The 19229-nt window shown below is 38.9% G+C and overlaps 1 long non-coding RNA gene across 1 annotated transcript in view; it reads right to left on the reverse strand.

Moving 5' to 3' along the window:
* The window catches only part of LOC144219986 (uncharacterized), a 53927-nt gene extending 36418 nt beyond the window's left edge, over positions 1-17509 (reverse strand). The window contains exons 1-2 of the long non-coding RNA XR_013331568.1: positions 17293-17509; positions 1655-1717 (exon numbers count right to left, since the gene is read on the reverse strand). This is a non-coding gene — a long non-coding RNA (uncharacterized LOC144219986). The remainder of the gene's footprint in view (positions 1-1654; positions 1718-17292) is intronic.
* Positions 17510-19229: the final 1720 nt, after the last annotated feature.

Consider the following 19229-nt stretch of genomic DNA (forward strand, 5'->3'; position numbering starts at 1 on the left):
CTTTCAGGACAAGTCAATGATAATCTCTTAATGGACCTAACCTTTCCAAACAAACATTTCCAGGCCTGAAAGATAAAAAGTTGCTAACACAATGCACCTGCTTCTCTCTAGACAAGGGAGTCTATAAGAATTGGCTTCTTGTGAAAGAGAAATATTCTTTTCTTTCCTTTTGGAAATGAGGAAACAGTGGCAAAAAGTCAAGAATGTATTATTTCAATAACATTCCAGTTACAGTCACATTCATATTTTTTAATATAGTTAGCTTCTAATTCCCTGCTGTAGTTTGGTAGAGCATAGACATAAGAAAACAAAACTTAATGATGTTTATAAAGATTTATTTTGACAGCTTCAATTTCATTTATATTCAAACCGTTATCCTATCCCTGAAAGAACAGAAAAATAATTGGGTTGGCTCCCATCTCCCTTTCCTTCTCATTGTTTAAGAAAAAGATAAAGTCATTAGTATATAAATTCAGCTCAAAGCAGAAAGAGATCTTATTGGTTCCAGAGCCTGGGAAATCACAAGTAGGTCTGGTTTCAAGTGTAGCTGGATACAGGTGCTCAAATATTATCACCACTGCCCTTTGCTTACATGTTCTTGGCTACAACTCTCAATTGTTTGGCTTCATTCCCTCCTGCCACAGATGAGCTTTGCCCAGTAACTGGAAAGAGAATTTCCAGCAGCACCATCATAATTTTCTTCAAGATTAGCCACTCCCATGAAAAATAACTTCTCCTCCCATCCTAATAATAATCCCATGGAAAGATTTAATTTTCCTGTTTAGGTCACATGTCCACTTTTGGATGAACTGCTTTCTCAGAAGAATGCTCTGGTATACAAAAAGTGCCCTGCCCCCCAAAGATGTCCACATTCTAATCTCTGTAGCCTACGAATATGTTACTTTGTGAGCCAAAAGGGACATTGCAAATGTGATGGAATTAAAGGCCTTGCAATGGTAGGATTATTCTGGATTATCCAGGTGGGCCCAATGTTATCACAAGGATCTTCAGAAGAAGGGGGCAGAAGGAATCAGAGTCTGAGAGGAGGAACTGAGAACTGTGATTACGGGAGCAGAGATTGGATTGATGTGCTTTGAAGCTGCAAGGAGCCACAAGACAAGGAATACAGGTGTAGAAGGTGGAAAAGGCAAGAAGCAGATTCTCTCCCAGCACCTCCGAATGGAACCAGCTATGCCAATACCAATTTGGGGCTCTGGCCTCTAGAACTGTGAAAGAATAAATTTTGGTTGTGTTAAGCCACTAGGTTTGTACTAACTTGTTACAGTAGTGAAAGAAATTCACATAAGTGGTTTCCTGATTTGGCTCCGTTTAGTTTGGATGTTTTGATCTGTGGTCAAGGAAGGGGGGTAGGAGTTGATAGAGAGGGGGGCAGAGCAGGAGCATGTGGTTGATGGTACAGCCAAGCCAAGACCACATAAAATCAGGCAGAACTCCCTCGGAAGGAAAATTCCTTTCCTGTATGAGGAAGTAGATAGAAAAGAAGGCATGATAAATATAGTCAACAATTAAACACCACCATAAATAGTAGCTATCACAATCTAGTACTACCATCTAGTACTACCCATAAGTAAAAAATGGTGAGTCCAGCAGAAGGAAGGAACTAACTAACTAACTAACTAAGTGTAGGACTTACCGTTGGGCTTGGATAATCATGATCCCACAGCAGCAACAGCTAAGGTCTCCCTGCTTCGATGTCCTGAAAGACAAGAATTATGAGAGATAAAACACCTCTTAGAATCAGTAAGACCTAAGTTCAAATCCTCCACTAAGAGTGAACACTCTCATCTTGATTTTCAACAGTAACATGGCAGAGTTCGTGATTCCTCAACTCTTCCAGAAAGAATGCAAATGTAGGAGAGGAAGCTGAATGCACACACTGAGAATTTCACAAGGGTCCCCACACAAATGAACCTTTCCTTGAGTATTGTTTTTATTATTTAAAATTCAGGCATTTGAATTTAATATAAAACTGATATTTTAAAGGTCCTGTGAAATAATTTATTTTTCTTCCCAAGTGTTTGAATTCATTGATGCTTCAGAAAGTTCTACCATTTTTACTCTGGGTTCAAATAGTCTATAATGTCAATGATGTACATAACATATGTAGCCTGTTTGTGGGATTAGGCCCAGGACCCTTCCAGACCTCCAAGTTCTGAGACAATCACCCATAGGCTCTGTGGGGGCACCAGATGATCACCAAAACTGGCTGGTGAAACAGTTTGGCTTTTCATGGCGCTCCTTGACTTTAGCATGTGGGAGAGGGCTTCCCATAGATTTGCACCAATATGGTTGCTTGAGGAAGACAGTCAGAAGGCCAGGAAATGAAAAGTCCTTTAGAAGGAGTCATTATGGAGAGGGGAAAACAATAGAGAGAGAGAGAGAGAGAGAGAGAGAGAAAGAGAGAGGAGAACTCTAGATGCACTCACTGTCAGACTGCAACAGGGAAGAAACCTGGAGCAACTTCTGTCCAGTTAGCTCACAAAACCAAAAGAGGTAATAATAGCAAGTTAGGGTTATTGTTTTACCCTGCTAAGTTTATGTACCAGTAGATAATCAAAACAAGGGTACTGTCTGGAGGAATCTCTGGAAAGGGAAAAAAGAATATGTAACTCAGGCACATAACCTTCTATATCCAGGACCCCTGATTCTACCCCAGCACCTCTGATTTCACTTTCCATGTTGGATTTTAAGGTGTTTCTTTACTTTTCCATTTCTCTGCCTGGAAGACAGTAAGTGCTTCATAAATGTATGGGGAGGGGCACCTGGGTGGCTCAGTCAGTTAAACATCTGACTTCCGTTCAGGTCATGATCTTGAGGCTCTTGTGAGTTTGAGCCCTGTGTCAGGCTCTGTGCTGACAGCTCAGAGCCTGGAGCCTGCTTTGGACTATGTCTCTTTCTTACTCTGCCCCTCCCTCCCTCACGTTCTGTCTCTCCCTCAAAAATAAACAAACATTAAAAAAAATTAATAAATAAATGGGGAAATGGGAGTGAGGAGACAGGGAGGCTGGGAACTAAGCCCAAATGATGGGAACTATAACCTCAGACCCTCACTGAAATCTTTCATGGGTTGAATTTGGTGGAAAGCTGCAAGTAGTACAACGTGGCCTGAAGGTGCCGTACCACCAATTCCATTACCTACCTACCCACTGAGTAACTATGTTACTTCGTATCCTAGGACACATTCTCACACTGGAATGCAGGAAATAGAACCAACAGGTAGTAACCACCAGAAGTACCAATTGGTAGAAAAGTAAGCAATTAAAAACAAAATTTTAAATTAAAGTAAACCCACATGTGTTGTGGGGAAGAATGCAAAATTAGCATGGATTTTTAAGGAACAAAGGGTGAACCCTCAAAGATTATTCACCCCTGCACTGGCATTGTGCTATATCGCCAGAGTAAGTGTTCTGTCTTCTCAGTTAGTAGGAACTCAGTTTTAGAAAATCCCATGTAAGGGATTATCAATCAAAATGTTGATATTGTGATGTCTTCCTGTACCACTGGTCAAAAAGTGGGGCACCTGCGTGGCTCAGTCATTTAAGAGTCCAACTCTTGATTTAGGCTCAGGTCATGATCTCACAGCTGGTGGGATCGAGGCCCATGTTGGGCCCATGTTGAGCTTGGAGCCTGCTTGGGATTCCCTCTCTCCTCTCTCTGCCCCTCCCCCTATTCATGTTCTCTCTCTCTCTCTCAAAATAAATAAGCTTAAAAAAAATTGACAGCTAATAGCTAATCTGCACTTGTCCTATCTGACGCACAAAGCAATTACTATTTTTTTTTTTTTACAACTTGAATTAGTGGCCAATATTTAAAGCTCAGGAGTATAATTTACTAAGCTGGATCTCTGGCTTCTGAAAGAAACTGGATGAGTCAACAACCTTAAGTTCGTCTCTTCATGTGGCGACAGTCAGCTAGTGCCAAGCTTCAGCTTCTCCCCCTTTTCTTTAGACAAGACCTGGTCCCAGTAGTTTGCCACGGTCTTCACCACTTCCTGTCCACCCAACCAGACAGACTACGGCCTGTTTCTCTTGTCTGTGGTAACTGCCTGAGCCTGGGAAGTTCAGTTCCATACTGTCATGGAATCGTTTGTGTCACTTTCCACTATTTGTCACTGACTTCCAAATTTAAAAAATTTTCAGGATACAGTCTTAGATCCAGAAGATGGGTCTTTATTTGCCCAAGTCCCAAATCAGAGAATCATAGAACTGGAATGGACCCATTTTTTTGATGATGGCCATAGCATCCTGAGGGCTGCCACTCAACCATGGGGATTAGAAAGACTCCCAAGATTGCCCGACTGACTCTCAAGGAAAGATTCAGACTCAAAACTTATATCTTCCCCAAACATAGAGTCCCAGAAGAACTGGGCAACAAAGTTAAAACTGGTTCTTTTTTTCTTTAAGTTTATTTATTTATTTTGAGACAGACTGAGACAGCACAAGTGGGGGAGGGGCAGAGAGAGAATGGGAAATAGAGAATTCCAAGCAGGCTCCATACTGTCAGTGCAGAGCTCAATGCAGGCCTCGAACTCTCAAACCGTGAGATCATGACCTGAGCTGAAATCAAGAGTCAGACGTCGACTGAGCCATCCAGTCTCTGCAAAACGAGCCCTTTTAAAGCATGCACTTTCCTTATGAGACACACAATCCTTTCCACAGTGTTCGATGTGGGGAGCAGTTCCCAAAATGTCTTTGGATTCTGTCAGGAACAGGTGAGGGTGGCGTCCTTACAGACACGTGGACAGCCAGGTAACAGAGTCCAAGTTCCTGTGGCATTCTGTGTGTGTGTGTGTGTGTGTGTGTGTGTGTGTGTGACTGTATCCACATCAGGAGCCGTGAATGTTCAGCATGAGTCATGGTTTTGTTTTCTGGGCTCAGTAGCCTGTGGTCTGGCAGGAATCAAGGTCTGGGATTTTGCAACAGCTGTTCATGTCATGTCACCTGCGGCAGCAACTTAGCGTGCACTGGCTTTTTATCATTTTTATCAGCTCATGAGCACTGGCTTTGATTGCCAAAAGGCCATGTTTCTCAACTAAAAAATAATATTCCTATCTGGAATGAGTGTGGAGTCTTAAATGGTGGGGTCTAAATTCTTATCTTATGCCACATGGTCTTAAATTGCTCAGGTAGTCTCTACTTTTAATTGAAGGTGGCTAACTCCTAAAGAAAACATCTACAACATCTATCCAGATGCAACCATAACTCGGAGAGGATCAATAGCGAATAGAGTGGAGATGAAGGCTCATTCTCTCTCTAGCTTATCTTAAAATGACTCTTATGTTTTCAAGGCACATCTGCCCTGTTGCCCATTCAGGAATTGAATACGCAAACTTCTCACTACCAGGCAACTGTTACAAGGTCCTTTCTATCACCTTGTAGCCCTGGTCTTTCTAGACTTCATTTTTAGCCCACCTTCTAAGGAAATCTCCCTAATCCCTGATCTTGCATTTGCCTGTTCCTGGACCCTTTCCAGCCACTCCATGGAGAAAGACAAAGTGTCCTTTGGAGTGTGGCCATGGGAAAAACACTGATTATGTGATGAACATAGGCACTGCCTGTCCCCTGCAAATAGCACACAGCAAAGACAGAGGGATGCCACAGAGGGTTGTGTCCCTGTCTTGTTGCGGAACCTGAATTAACCTATTCTGATAACGAAACAGCCAGTTTGGATGGATGTAACATAAAATCTTACCAAACGTACTTAGTCAGGAAGGCAAAGATCTAAGCCATAAGTCAGTCTTGGATGACGGGTAATGGTGTGAATAGTCACAATAGGTCTATCAATATCACTAATTGGGAACTCTTCAAAATGCTCATCAAAATGCCCTTAAAACATGATGCTTCTTTTGAAGGTAGTCTATTATTAACAAAGGGAGTTTTCAACTTAAAAAGTATTTGCATGTATGTAATATTAGAGAACAGGAAAGTGTAAATTTTTATTTAGATCATTGAAGAAGGAGCATAAGGCAAGCTGAGGCTGCAAACATGCCATCCCCACCCCCAGGTGGGAATTGTGTGGTATTCCTTGGGGACTCCTGGCTGCCCAAGAATAAAGGAAAGGGGAAAAATAAATGGTTAAGTCATAGAGATGATAGTCCTGCAGGACCTAAGTCTCCATCACCCCTCCATAGTGATGTGGGAAACAAAGGCAGAAGAAAATGGCAGATAGAACTAAATTTCCTTATAACGTGCAGCTCATTGACAAATACTTGAGGCTGGCAGGGTAAAATGTTTCTCCAGGAACTCCATACTGTTTTAAGTGCTAATGCTTTGCTAGAGGGAAAAACAACCTTAGCTTGACAATAGCTAGTTGTCCAGTAACCTGTGAGTCTTTAGCATATGAAAATCTCACTGGAAACTTCTCCTGCACTTTATCCCCCCCCCCCCCAACTCCATAGTATATAACCAGTCTCTCCTCCTTGTCCTGGGGCAGCTCTTCCTGCCCAAGGGTCCTGTCCCAGTGCTTCAATAAAATCACCTTTTTGCACCAAAGATATCTTCAAGAATTCTTTCTTGGTCATTGGCTCTGGACCCCACGAACCCCACTGTTCCCCCCCAAAACCTCATCAGTTATTATTACCTAATAAAATTATCTGCTTGCTATTTCCAGATCAGAAAGCAGTATTGACAGAAAATTCTAGATAAAATCTATTGCAGCAAATTCAGGTGATTGTTACTTCGATATGTGATCATTTATTTTTTTTAATGTTTATTTTTTCAAGAGAAATGGAGAGAGAGAGCACGCATGCAACACATACGAGTATGAGCAGGGGAAGAGCAGAGAGAGAGGGAGAGAGAGAGAGAGAGAGAGAGAATTCCAAGCAGTCTCCATGCTCTGGAGGAGCTCAGTCCCACAGCTGTGAGATTATGACCTGAGCCAAAATCAAGAGTGGGACACTTAATGGACTGAGCCACCTAGGCACCCCAGTAATGATTTATTTCTAATAGTGATCCATTGTGTTATCACAAATCTGTCTCTTATCACAAATATTAACACTAATAATTCTATTTATTTTTTTTTTAACATTTATTTGTTTTTAGAGAGAGACACACACAGCATGAGCAGGGGAGGGGCAGAGAGAGAGTCAAAGAATCTGAAACAGGCTTCAGGCTCTGAACTGTTAAAGCTTTTGATTTTAAGTTCTGTAGAAGATGCAAATAATACTGAGAGGGAGCATACCTTTTGTTATTATCAGTGAATGTTACAGAGAAAAACATAAAACCTTAAGAAAGACTGATTGTCCGTAGAGGATAAACAGGGCTCAGGAGAGGCCATGGAGAAGCAAAAAGAGACAGCAAGGATTGGAGTGTGTGTGTGTATGTGTACACGTACGTGTGTGTGTGTGTGTGTGTGTGTGTGTGTGTCTTAAAATTTGGAAGGGGGGGCCTGGGTGGCTTAGTCGGTTAAGCATCCGACTTTCACTTAGGTCATGATCTCATGGTTCGTGGGTTCGAGCCCCGCGTCAGGCTCTGTGCTGACTGCCGGCCCAGAGCCTGGAGCCTGTTTCAGTCTGTGACTCCCTCTCTCTCTGACCCTCCCCTGCTCACGCTGTCTCTCTCTCCTAGAAATAAACAAAACATTAAAATTAAAAAAAAAATTTAGAGGAAGTGGCAGGAGGAAATTCTAGAAAAGAATTGTAAAAACCCCTCCTCTCCCTCTTCTTCCTCCATTCAACTACTTAACAGTTTTGCCACAAAGGAGCTCTGCCTCAGGCTCTCTTGCAGCTTATTTCCATACCTACCTTACGCCTTTCTACTCAATTTATAAACTAAGAGGAAGGCCCAACATAGCTTTTTCATATACAAATCAAGGAAGATATATTGCGAATAGTAGACAAGGAAACTACAAATGGCTGAACATTACATAGGGACAAAGAATGATTAATTGGTTGTAAGAAACACTATGCCACTCAGATCAGAAAACTCTTGGGGTTGGGTACTCCCAGGAAGGGAATCATTGTATTCAATCCCGTGAGAAGCCAAGCGTGCCTTCCCAATGAAACAGCAAGTCAGCATGCCAGCAGATTAGGGTATTGTTCTGGGACAAAGCAGAACATACGTAGGCTATTCTGAGAAGTTAGAAAGTCATGATTACCCCACAAATTGGCCCAGACAATTTAATCACTGTGTGGGCAATACCGGAAGAAAACATTTTATTAATATAATTTTTCTCATTTAAAATACAACTGGCAATTCTCTTCTAATTATCATGAGTTGACCCAACAAAGAACAGAAGAAATATTTCCTTTTGATTGTATGTACTGTTGTTTCCTTAGGGGATGGGGGATGTGTGAATATTTAAAAAAAAAAAAAAAAAAGAAACCAGAAGTTATAAACTAGACCATATTCTTGGCTCCCATTTAGAAAGAGGCAGAATGTTTGGATCAATATCACAGTCATCTGCTAAACATCCATGCTCCTTGGTCTACCACAAACTGGTACTCTTCAAATCGTAAATATATACATGTTTTAACAAAAGAGGTGAATCAATACCATTGTTTTATTCATGCCATTTTTCTTAAAAATGTTGTCTCATCAGACAAACAATATTATGGAGAATCATTTTCAAGTCTTGCCAATTCTTTCTTCTATAAAAAATTGAGTTTGTTGTTAGGAGATTCTTCTGAGCTTTCTTTTTGAGGCAATGTCTATAAATAATCTAAAACATTATGTTTTGTGGATAATTTTCCTCTCAACTAAAACAGCTCATCCATCCATTTTGGTTGATATTGGCAAGAAAATATCCATTTGTTTTATCAAGATTAGTTATTTCCATAAACTGTGAAGACTGAAGAGTGCCTCACACAAAATAACTTCTGTCCCAGGAAATGGTTAAGCAAAAGGGGAAAATATACAAAAAGAATGCCATCTTGTGGCTGCACCAATAGAATAACAATAATACATTTATCACCCCAGAAGGTAACGTTATGGTCTCCAAACCAGGAGCTTTACATCATAATATGAGCCACTGAGAAAGTGGTCCACACTGCCCAAGCCTACATGAGTCCAGATGCCGTCCCATCCTCAGATCCCAAAGGGAATGATATTGTTTAATTTGTACCTTAGAATCAGATATTCCTGGGAAGGCAAATTATTTGGAGAGACCTGCCAAGGATATTAATCTACTTGGGAAAATGCCTCTGGGTATGATATTGAGTGGCCTAGGGGGCCAAAGAGAACTGATTTCAAGATGACTAAGGGAAGGTACCCGGGACCTCAGGTGTTTGAATTTAGAAGAGAGCTGCTTTGTGGTGGTAGCCTAAAACCAAGTGGACTTTTGACACAGCCTTACCCCAAGCACTGGAAATAAGAACTAAGAAACACAATTGAATGTATACCAGTTGTTTCGAGCCAAGTAGAGAAGAAGCAAGCTCAGTAAGCTTTTGTTATTTTAAAATGCTGATTCACAGCTAAAAGAAGGGTTTAGATAAATACATCGTTTATAGATCCATGATGCATCATCAGGAAAAGCTGATGATATTTAGTACAGATTTTGTGGTCGATGTCTACAAGGTTAATGATATCTTTCCACAAAATGGAGACTTAGTTCTTAGAACTTCAAAAGACCTGAAAGGTCATCTAGTTCACTCTCTTAATTTAGCAGAGGAAGAAAATAAGGTCCAGAGAGGCTAAGTGACTCAAATAAAATCACACGGTCAGCTAATGATTCAACTAGGTGCCAGATGTGGGGTACACAACTTTCTAGTGTGTGTATATATACATATATATATACACTATTTAAAAAACCATATATATATACACTATTTAAAAAACCATATGCATATATAAATGTATACATTTGTGTGTATTGTATATATTTATTTGTATGTAATATACTTATCTATATAAAATATATTTGAAAATATATATACACATATCTGTATCTGTTATCTATGTGTGTAAAGATATGTATACATACATATCCCTTTCTTAGAGATTCAAAATGTACATTATCATATAAAAAATTCTGAGCAGTCTTTCAGTAAAGAAATCTGTTCAACTTTATTAAGCGCAGCTTTTCCCAAACTTACTTGGCCATGAAGGCCTTTTTGCCATGCAACAATTACTAACATCCATGAAACTAAATCATGGAAATTCTGCGTAAGAACCTCACTTGGTTCTATAATTATTCTTTTTTGTCTACTAGTTCATTTTTTTCATTCTAGTTAAGTCAAGCTAGAAATATAGACAACAAATAAAAATAGGTGGTTGAATAAACCCCAGAGTTTCACTCACTCACCTAGTTTATTAAAATAATAGTGAAATCCCAAGGTTACCTCTCTGCAGATCTGCTGCATGGCACAGAACCAGTTGGGGCCTCTATATTTTCATACATTTGCAAACTAATACAGCATTGGCCTACTTTTTTCAATGCTGTATTTTTTCAACTTAAAAAAAAAACTTGGCAGGGCACCTAGGTGGCTCAGTCGGTTAAGCATCTGACTTCGGCTCAGGTCATGATCTCACAGTTCGTGGGTTTGAGCCCCATGTCTGGCTCTGTGCTGACAGCTAGCTCAGAGCCTGGAGACTGTTTCAGATTCTGTGTCTTCCTCCCTCTCTGACCCTCCTCTGCTCACACTGTCTCTCTCTCTCTCAGAAATAAATTAAAAAAAATTTTTTTTACATTTATTTATTTTTGAGAGATACAGTGAGACAGAGTATGAGCGGGAAGGGGCAGAGAGAGAAGGAGACGCAGAATCTGAAGCAGGCTCCAGGCTCTGAGCAAGTGTTCAGCACAGAGCCTGACATGGGGCTTGAACCCATGAACTGTGAGATCATGACCTGAGCCAAAGTCAGACACTTAGCTGACTGAGCCATTCAGGTACCCCAGATACCAACTTATTTGAAGAGAATTGCTTTCAGCATTTACTTATACATACTTTTTTTGGGATAAAACAAAAAAGTGAGTATCCCACACAACAAAGAACTGTCTGTAGACCTTAAATGTATCATAGCTTGGGCCATGAATCTTTATCTTTAAATTAAACAGAAGGAGATACAGCTTAATACCGGACAGAGACCTATAAAAAGCTTCATTCTGTTTTAAAACCTACTCATCCATTCTTATGGCATTGTTATTTCACTGTTGTGAACTGGAACTATTATGGTGTCAGATGGTATGAAAATTCTTATATTCTTAAGTGTTTGTATAATCTTCTGGCTTGAGGGAAAAAAAAACCTGGAGAGGCAGGGGCAGCCTTCACTTTTGCCAAATGTGGCACCTCTGTTGGGTGTACTGACACTACTCATTTCAGCCCTCATGGAAGAATAATTTCTAGTAGAATCATGCATTCACCAGTCAATATTAAGGAATCGTCTAAGTTCCCTTAGAATGAGCATATTTCACACACACACGTACACACAGACAAACACACACACACACCCCAAACTCACCAATGCCTGGAAAGCATGTGACATTGCTTTGGGCTTAAAATATATCCTGCAACCAGTATCTGAATGAGTAATTTTAGGAACCCTAAGTGCCAGTCAAAGCAAGATTCTGAACAAGCTTCATCTGTTAGCAGTCTGTATTTATGTTGATTCCCCACAGTCCAGGCCTCTTGAGATAGCTGCTAAACTAAATAGAAAAGTACCTAGATAAACTCATGCAATCGTCATAATCTAATACTGCTAAATTGTCACCCAAGGGTAATTTAAGAGGAAATTACATTTACATCTCCAATCAATGGACCGATGTTATGACTCATTTTGTAATCGGCAATTCTTTTGACTTTGCTGATCTCTACCCTGGAATGGATATTTTTAGACTGAAGTGGAAAGGATTATTTGTTGTAATCTTGCCCATAATACTGTTTTGTGTGTTTCCATACACATAATTGGCACTATGAGAATTGGAGGATAATAAGATTGTTAATAAGGACTAATACCTCTATAGTTCCGTAGAAAATGTGCTGAGTTTCAAAGAAGTGATAGAACTTGAAGCAATTGTTTTTGAAGAGTGCTTTCTCCCTAACTATCTCCCTCATACAATAGTCAAAATCAACTTTGTTTGCTTTATAGGTCTAGTAAATTGAGGAACTGGCTGCTTTGTGTTTTTGTTAGAACTTCTAAGACTGCTTGCGACCCAGAAAGTCGAACAAAACAGCAAGACAGTACGTGATACTAAGTCCAGGCCAAAGTCTAGTACTTCGGCAATAATCCATGCTTTTGGTGCTAATGGATTATAATAAATCTCAGTAGAACCAGGAGCTTGGCTATTTGGATAAATAATGAATACAGGTTTAGGGATATTTTCCCTCAATTTTCTTCTATAAGAGGCAAGTAGAAAAATACTGACTTCTATTGAGATTGAGAAAAATATTTTATTTGATATAATACTTTTAAGATGATATCCTTGTATGTTTTAATACTAAGTATTCTTCCTACTGGTTTTCAGTATCCATTTTAAAGTTACATATCCATCATAAAACAATCTTTTCAAGTCAGAGCTGTTCTGGTTTATCCTATTACCAACGCAGCTAAAATCCACCTGTTTAAACTTGCCCTCCCCTTCATTTTACTCTTCTTTACAATCTCTTAAAGCTGGAAAATGCTGGGACTCAGTCCTTGGATCTTTTCTCTATCTGCACTCACTTCTTTGGTGATATCATCCATGCGTGAAATGCAATCTATATGCCAATAGCTCTAAAATTTGAGCTGTATATCCAGCTCAAACTTTCCTCCGAAATTCTAAACTCTTATACCCAAACTTCTAGTCAATAGCTCCACTTGCATTTTAAATAAAATCTAAACCTCACCATTCTCAAAACTAAACTCTTGCTCTTTCCTACAAAAGCTGCTCTGCCCATAGTCCTGCTTTTCTCTGTTGATAGCAGCTTTGTTCTTCCCCTTGCTCTGGTCAAAAGCTTAGCTCATCCTGGACCCCTCTCTTCCTTTCATCCCTCACATCCAATCTAAATGTAAATTGCATTGACTCTATTATCAAAATAGATCCAGAGATCAGTATGAACCCATGTTTATTTTAGTATATGTAAACACAGGTAGATTCATACATAAATTTAGTAGCTGTTCATATGTAAAGTGGTAGGTAGCAGAATAACTCGTCCATAAAGATGTCCACATCCTAATCCTTGCAACCTGTGAATATGTTACCTTCCATGGCAAAAGGGACTTTGCAGATGTGATCACATTTAGAACCCTGCGATGGGGGGATTAACTTGTATTAGCTAGGTGGGTCCAATGTAATCACAGCCATCCTTAAAAGAGTCAGAGGAGGAGATGTGACAGTGTCACACAACAAAAGAAGAGTGTCACAGTGATGCGATGTGGATCTGAAATGCTATGATGCGGACTTTGAAGACGGAAGAAAAGGCCATAAGCCAAGGAATGCAGGAGGCCTGTAGGAGACAGAAAAGGTGAGGAAACAAAATCTCTCCTATAGCCTCCAGAAGTAACACTAACCTGTCAATATCTTAATTTTAGCCTACTGAAGTCTATTTTAGACTTTTGACCTTCAAGAGTATAAGATGAATTGGTGTTGTTCAAGTCACTTAGTCTGCAGTAATTCGTTACAGCAACATAGGAAACTTAGGTTAGTGATACACACTTAGGTTAATGATAGACATCTGTTTCCTAGCTCTGTCTGCAAGGACGGTCAAGCAGTGGCATCCCAGTAGTAATGGGGTATAGTGCCAAGATCCTGGCTTCTAAATATCATTCTCCAATTTAAGGTATCAGGGCTCCTTGGGGAAATGGCTAATTCTAGGTCTAGGGACAAGAAAATGAAAGATAAGTCTGGAGTATTTTATAGCACCAGAAAGTAAGGAAACACTATAAAAAATGAGGACACTTCAAAAAGTACAAGAACAAAACCGAAAGACTTTCCAATGGCCCAAGTTGGAACAATTTGAGTAACAAAATAATAGTAGTATTGGACTATAACTCAAAGAGGAAAAATCCATGAGTCCATAGTAACATAAATAAAAAATTAAATACATAAATCCACTGGTAAGAAGAAACAAATCCTTCTAACAAAAAATTCCAATTAATAAATGTGGAAGGAATGAAGGAAACAGAATATCACCATTAAAACTCCACAGCAATAATTTCTGCAGGCAACACCCACTGACTATTGCTAAACTTTAAAAAGAAACAGACTATTTGCCTAGCCTCGAAATACCTATCCCCTCAAATATTTATCAATTACTCTAGTGATTTTGCCATGTGTCCACAAATTGTTTGATAATCCTCCCTCTAGGAGGGGAAGCTTAATTCCCAACACTTAAGTGTAGGCCGGATCTAGTGACTCACTCCTGAGGAACAGAAGAATCCTGGAAGACACCCCCATCAACCAAGTGATCATAGCTGAATCACTGATAATAAGTCATGTTGAGATCACGTACCCCCTGGTGGGTTGCCATGAGAAAGCCCCATCATCTCTGTGGTGGCCATCTCCCAAACCTAGAATCTTAGCACAGTTACAGGAACACAGACAAACTCAATTTTAAATTGAGACAAAGCCTACAAAATACCTAACCGCTCTGCCACACAAGTGGCAAGGTCCTGAAAGACAAGGCACGACTGTCACATGTTGGAGAAGACTAAGGAGATATAACAGTTGGTTTCGATGTGGTATGCTGGATTGGATGCTACAGCAGAAAAAAGATACTTGTAGAAAAATTCTTAAAATCCCTATTTCTCTGCTTCTCCCTATGACAATGTAAATTGCCTTCCATGACAGTAGGAATCCTAAAATAAAAGAAGATATTTTATCTGTTGATATATGCCATGCACCTAGATCAGTATCTGGCACATAATACATGCACAATAAACTATTGTTAAGTTGACTTTAACCCGACACATTCAGCTCCCTTGAGTATGGATCAATCTTCAAAGGGTATCAGAATCCCTAGAAGCTTTCACAGAAATTCTTTCTGTTCAGGTCAATGTATGTATATTAAATAAAACTTGATTATTTAGGTCTAATAATTATTTTCAAAATTCATGATGTTACCATATTAAATTGCCATTTTATAGGTCAAAATAGGTGAATTTCAATTTCATGTAATTCAAACTAATAATTCTATGATTTTTATCAGTTCCTTGCTACTAGTAATTATAACTCAGTTCCAATGATTTTTTAAACCACTTTATTGAGGTATGGTTGACATACAAAAAGCTGTATGTATTTAACATAGACAATTTATTGAGTTTGGTGATATACACCCATAAAACCTTTACCATAATCTATGCCATAAACGTATTCATTATTTATATTCCCCCTTTTATTTATTATTATTATTTAGTGTGTGATAAAAACATCTAACGTAAGATCTACCTTCTTAGCAAATTTTTAAGTATACAATACAGTTTTGCTAACAATAGGACCTATGTGATACAGTATGTCTCTAGGACTTGTTCATCTTGCATAATTGAAACTTTGTACTCTATTACTAGTTAACACCTCCCTGTTGCCCCCTTCCCTTAGCCCCTGGCGACCATCATTCTACTCTCTGCTTCTACGACTTTATTTATTTTAGATTCCTCATCTAAGTGTTAGGTAGTGTTTGTCCTATGTCTGACTTATTTCTCTCAGAATAATGTTCTTCAGTTCATTCATATTGTCATGAATGACAGGATTTCCTTCTTTGTAAAGACTGAATGATATGACATTGTATGTGTATACCACATCTTCTTTATCCATCCTTGGATACTTTGGTTGCTTCTATGTCCTGGCTATTGTGATGATAGCCATGAGAGTGAAAATTTCTCTTGGAGGTAGTGACTTCATTTCCTTTGGATATGTACCCTGCAGTGGGATTGCTGGATCATATGGTAGGTCTATTTCTAATTTTTTGAGGGAGCTCCATATTCTTTACTATAGTGACTTTACCAGTTTGTGTTTCCATTAATAGCATACAAGCGTTCCAATTTCTTCACATCGTAGCCAACACTGGTCTTTTTTATTCCTTTTTTTATTTTTAAAGCCAGTCTAACAGATTTAAGGTAGATATCTTATTGTGGTTATGATTTGCATTTCCCTGATGATGATTGATGTCGGGTATTTTTTCATATTCCCCTTGGGTATTTTCATTTCTTTGGAGAAATGTCTATTCAGTTCCTTGGCTCATTTTTTAATTGGGTTATTTGGGTTTTTTGCTAGAGTTATGGGAGTTCCCTGTATATTCTGAATAGTAACCCTTTATCAGATATGTGGTTTGCTCCCATTCCATAGATATCCAAACTAAGGTCGTTGGTCACTGTGATCAATGCCCACATGAAAGTGTACTGAAGATTTCAAGCTATAAGAGTTCAGTCTCTGCCAGGGATATCACACCAGCCAGGTCTTCCGTTCAAGAGCCACGTGCCAGTAGGTATCTAGTTAGGTAACCCCAGGGAAAAAAAGATGTCTCAGGGAATCATGGATCATGGATCAATACCTCAGAGAAAGGCCCCATCCTGCACCCATCATCCCTGTAGCCACCAGAAGAAGGGGTGATTAAGGCCTTGCTCTGAGGACACAACCACAGAGCACTGTGCCTGACCCAAATACTATTTTTTAAAAAATTAATAGACAGCACTTTAAATGCAGATTTCACATTTTAAAAGTAGATATGTTCATGGATGAACATCAGAACCAGCAAGGTCTCTCACCTCCACTACCTTGCTGTCCCCAAAAGCATGTGAATTTGTGACCTCTGAATTATCATGAAAAATGGGAAGATCTGGTAACACTGGTCTTAAGTTCTTACATGCCAAAAACCAGTTCCAGCTGAGTACCAGCTTCATGCTTCGGGTGGGCATTTGTTTCCAAATCATCATAGTCTTCACCTGACCCTTTCCTTCACCTGGCATTCGAGGTGAGAACCCATGCTTTAGTTGAAAGGGGCAAAGGCAGAAGGAAGACATGCTTCAGAAATGAATGATTCAGATTTCTGCTCTACAGGTGGCCAGCTTCTCAGGCAAACTTTTAAAATTTATCTACTTCATGTTTGAAATACCATGGTATAAAGAATTCCACTGTCATTAGAATATAACAATGAGTTTTAAAACATAGACATGATCTTGTTTGGAGAAAGACAATGAAAGAGAGCCTATATCTAAATTTTACTTCATCTTTATAGGATAGTCTCCAGAAACCCAACAAAGCAAATATGTTCATTAAGCTAAAAGGAAATAAATATTTGTTTTTCAAGGTTTGAGGTGAAGTATATGCTAACTAGTAAGATAATGTCTTCTCTTGGAAGAGGGGAAAAACAGAAATGCCATTTCTTTTTCTAAAAGGGAAATCAGTAACACTTGCTTTACTTACATTAACTTTTTATCCAAAAGCCCGAGAGTCCTGTATAGCAGCGATCTTAGATCAAAAAAGCATATTTTTATGTTAGTTTCTCTGCATCTCCATGCTTTGATTTCTTTTCAAGAGGCAGCTGTCTTGAATTTGCTCTTGCATATATTTCTCAACTTAATGCTAAGTGAAATCAGAGAAGGAAATAAAATCAAGTCATTGTAAAAAGATTTCAAATCCTGCACAAGTCTTTAAATCTAGTTGTAGACCTGACTTTGGTTTTCCTAAAGTCTAACACAAAGCAAACAATCTTACTGTGCTATACATTTTTATTTTATTTCTTCTGGGGTTCATATATATTTAAATAAATGTAATTTTAACAGCAATTGGAATTAAAGACATTCTTTATAAATCTTTTCTTGACAATATATTTAAAATAGATTTTTAAGTCTTATTAACTATAATGTTGTCTGTTTTATCAGATAATATTCTTTTAAATATGAATTTCAATGGATGAAAGCAGGCAGGAGTGAACTAACCATTTTTTCACATTGTCTTCACTGTTCTCTATTTTTGGTTTTGTGTCTCTCACCTCCACTACCTTGCTGTCCCCAAAAGCATGTGACTTTGTGACCTCTGAATTATCAATGAATGGACTAATGTTCATTAATATTAAATTAAAGCCAGATTCAGAAAGAGAGAAAAAACTGTACTTTAAAAAGAAATTCACTATGGGGCACCTGGGTGACTCAGTTGATGAAGCATCCGACTTTGGATAAGGTCATGATCTCACGGTTTGTGAGTTTGTGCCCTGTGTCAGGCTCTGTGCTGACAGCCCAGAGCCTGGAGCCTGCTTCAGATTCTATGTCTCCTTCTCTCTCTGTCTCCTCCCCTCTCGTTTTGTCTTTCTCTGTCTCTCAAAAATAAACATTAAAAATTTTTTAAAGAAATTAATGGATTTCACAAAAAAGACTGTGTTAGGTTGCTGCTGATACATGCCCAAGCTGAGATGATATTTTAGAAATTAGCCTGGAGACAGAGCTTCCCAACATGAGCATGTATGCATCAGGATCACCTAAAAGACTTGTTAAAACACCACGGCAGGGCCCCACCTCCAAAGTTTCTGACTGGAAAGATCTGGGGTCCCAATATGTGCATGTCTAACAGGTTTCCAGATGATGATGATGCTCCTTGTCCAGGGACCAAATTTGGAGAACTACTGGAATAAGAATAATCCAGACACTTGAAATAGTTTTAAGAGGAAGGAAACTTCTTTATCAAATTTATTTTTCAGGTTACACACACACAATTATACCCACGTGGACTTTATTTTCTTTACTACGTGGTTAAAATTCGTTCAGATAAAACTTAGTAGGATCAATAACAATAGTAGTGAATTACTGCAAAGCAATAAGTAAGATTTGGAAGGATGTAGGAAGATGGGTTGGAAAGCTAGTTTAAGGGGGGTGGGCTTTATAAACACAAAGTACATTGACTTGAGAGAAACCAGTCTCTATCTCGATGACAATGAAAGACAATGTGGTTCTGGACACTTATTTGCAAAGATGTTTCATACCACAGAGGTCTTTGGTCTTGTTTAAAAAAAAAACAAAAACTTTATCAATTTGCTGGAACCAAATCTCTGTTATAATCTTTTATCAAACAATGGATGGTCCAGACATGGGTGGAGGGGGGAAGCATAACACATCAAGTACTTTTGCTGGAAATCAGTCTAATTAACTGCAACACGATTGATGATTACTGAGCCTTTAAATTTTCACTGTTCTTTAAGTTTTTCTGTAGACAGTCACCAACTCATTTATGAGTCATGAGTCATAAACTCATAAATGATCTATCTCAAGGGAAGTGGGATTCCAACCATTTTTCCAGGGCTGAGTAGTGAGTTGGGCTTTCTTTTTACTATTTTCTTAGACTGAGATGATTAATCAGAAGAGCACAAT

Source organism: Crocuta crocuta, unplaced genomic scaffold (genome assembly GCF_008692635.1).
Source record: "Crocuta crocuta isolate KB4526 unplaced genomic scaffold, BGI_CrCroc_1.0 scaffold19, whole genome shotgun sequence".
Lineage (NCBI taxonomy): Eukaryota > Metazoa > Chordata > Mammalia > Carnivora > Hyaenidae > Crocuta > Crocuta crocuta.